The following is a 3,059-nucleotide window of genomic DNA, read 5'->3' on the forward strand; positions in this document are numbered from 1 at the left end:
CCCCCCCCCCGGCGTCAGGGCGGAACAGGCGACGGTGCCAGGAGGAGAGGCGGCAGCAGGACGGCCCCCATGTTCCCGCTGAACCATCCCAGACGGCGCAGCTCTGAGAGGCAGCTGCAGCCACATCCTCGCCTTTCCAGACCCAATCACAGGTGACCCAGACCAACAGCCGGCCCTCACAGCATGAATCCCAGCAAGCAGCCCACAAGTCCTCCCAGTGGCTGTAAGGCACAGGGCCATGGGCTACACCAAGACCCAAGAGGAGAACCCTGTGTGCTATGGGGAGACAGTCTTCCCCGGGGGACCACAGCTCAGCTTCTGGGGGCCGCAACAGCGGCACCACCAGATACATCTCTCAGGCCTGGGCTTGAATGCTCTGCTGGGCTGTGTGCGTCCTCTTCCTCAATTCTCAAGGACAGCCCCCAGGGGTGCACCACGCCAAAGGGCACCTCCGACTCATCCTGACACGGTGAGAAATAAGCGGCTCTGCAGAGCTCAGCTCTGGTCCACCCGAGGACCCCACTTGCTGCAGAGCCCCCACCATGGGGTCACCCACGCCGCAAAGCCGGCGGCCGGCCCGGGTGCCTGAGCAGGTGGCCGCAGAGATTTAGGAGAATTTGCTCTTTGCAGAGAAGGGCGAAATCAGTGACTGCACCCCGTCCCTCCACTGCCTGAACATCGCCTGCTTCTAGGGCTTCCCCGACTGAAGACACCTCCAACCCTGGACCCACATGCTGAGCAGGGTGTCACCTTGGGGTGCACACTGGGCACAGATGAGAAAACCACTCAGACTTCTCCCCGGGAACGTTTTATTCACAGAAAGCAAAATAACTTTAAGAGATCAGGTGATAAATAACTACTCCACATTGGAACCCGAGGCCCCGCTGCTGCACCTGGCCAGCCACGTTGGTGTGGGCGAGGGGCACTGCAGGAGCCGGGATCCACAGTCCCCCACGGACGTGAGCTGGCTCCGCTTCCTAGGTCCCAAAAAGAAATCCCAGCAGGTCCTGGGCACACTGTTTCAGACAAGCCCCTCAGACGGTGGCCTTCTTGTTCTCTGGTCAGAAACACACCCCCCTTGAATGTAGACACACAGGAACTGCTCTGACGAGGGACTCGGCAGACACCACGGTCAGCCGAGACCCAACTCGCCTGCATCTGAGAGGCCTCCCAGCACCCCTCAACCCTGGATTTCCTCTGGGCCGTCAGCAGAGCCCCGACCCAGCACGCACGCCCCACGGGCGCCAACCAGAGGGGTCCACCAGCTAGCAGGAGCCCCAAATGCCTCCAGAGGTGAGCTAGGCAGCCCTGGGGTGTCAGCACCACAGCCTTCAAGGTGGGAACCCTAACACACCCAGGGACAGCTGCACAGTGTCATTACTGGGGTGGGGCAGGAGCAACAGTTGGTTACTCACCAGATTAAAAACAAAGGTATAATTTTCTCCTCTCCGACAAAACACCAAGGAGCTCCAACTATAAGAAGCCCTTCAAAATCTAAACCCTCCCAACAGGTACCGAAGCCCTTTATCTAACCACATTCTACACGAGGAATTTAACCTAACGCTTAAAGGCGACAACAGCTGTGTCATTTGGAAGTGTAACTGTGACTGGGGAAAAGGCATTTAGCAGCCGGGTCCCACACAGGACGTCCGAAGGCCTCACTGCTCCATCCTTTCCCTGAGCCACAGGCTCTGTCTCTGACCCTCAACTCCCTCCACCCTCTGCACAGGGACAAGCATTGCAGTGGGCAGGGGAACAGCAAGGATAATAAGTGTGGGTGTCTAGAGAAATAATTTTACTAAATTCATCCTGAAAAGCCATGAAGTGCAGAAGATGCCTGACTAGTGATCGATCCACTCACGTTGCTCAAATTAGTTTTATTCCCTGCCTGGCTCTGGACAGGTCATTTAAATCCTCCAGGCCACTGCCTACTCTGCTATAAAGTGGAAACAGGAAGAATAGAGACCTTACCAAGCTCTGTGAAGAATCAACGGGTTCATACAAAGCACCAAGAACAGTGCCTGGCAACGGAGGTGCTGCCGTTAGGTGCCGTCGAGTCAGTTCTGACTCACAGTGACCCTACGAACAACAGAACGAAACACTGCCTGGTCCTGCGCCCTCCTCACAATCGTTGTTATGTTTGAGCCCATTGTTGCAGTCACTGTGTCAATCCATCTGGTCGAGTCTTCCTCTTCTTCACTGACCCTCTACTTTACCAAGCATGATGTCCTTCTCCAAGGACTGGTTCCTCCTGATAACACGTCCAAAATACATGAAACACAGTCTCGCCATCCTCGCTTCTAAAGAGCATTCTAGGTGCTAGGTCAGATAAATATATGCCCCCAGAATTTTATAAACTATATTCTAAGCAGTGACAAACACTTAAAAATAGACCCAAGCAGGAGGAAACTTTCCAGGGTGATGGGAATGCTCTTGATAGGAGTGGTGCTTTTGCGGACGTACACACACTTGTCCGAACTCAATCCTTGCCCTACCAAAAGTTACATGTAAGTTATACCTCCATAAAGTTACTTCTTTAAAAGAGACCCAGGAAAGCTGGCATAGCGGTTCATTTCCAAGTGCTGCCGTGACAATGTTACCCAGCGCTTCATCCCAACGCTGCAGGAACGGCTAGCTGACATCCACTTGCTCCTGAGGCCATCTCTCCACCCAACTATCCAGCCGAGCAAATGTTGCACAGCACGCGGCCGAGAAAATCCGCAGAGGTTTGCCAATGTATCTTGTTAGGAAATCTTTAAAGCACGTCCCTATTAACAGGGAGTTTCCTGTCTTGGCAAAACAAATAGTGTTTTACATAATGCGACCCAGCACGTCAAATAGGTATGCAACCGACTGAGAGCACAATAAGCTTCTTTCCTCGTCGTGATTAAAACGTGACCGGGGGTGCAGACTCCCGGCCCAGGCTTTCGGCGGTAACCATTCGCCGGACCTCCCCGCCGCCGTCAGGGGCACCTCAGGCCGGGCCCACCCTGCATTAGCCCCTCTTCCCGGGGTCACCCTGCAGAACCCCCTCTTCCCGGGGCCCACCCTGCAGAACC

This window comes from Trichechus manatus, unplaced genomic scaffold (assembly GCF_000243295.1).
Source record: "Trichechus manatus latirostris isolate Lorelei unplaced genomic scaffold, TriManLat1.0 scaffold00069, whole genome shotgun sequence".
NCBI classification, from domain to species: Eukaryota; Metazoa; Chordata; class Mammalia; order Sirenia; family Trichechidae; genus Trichechus; species Trichechus manatus.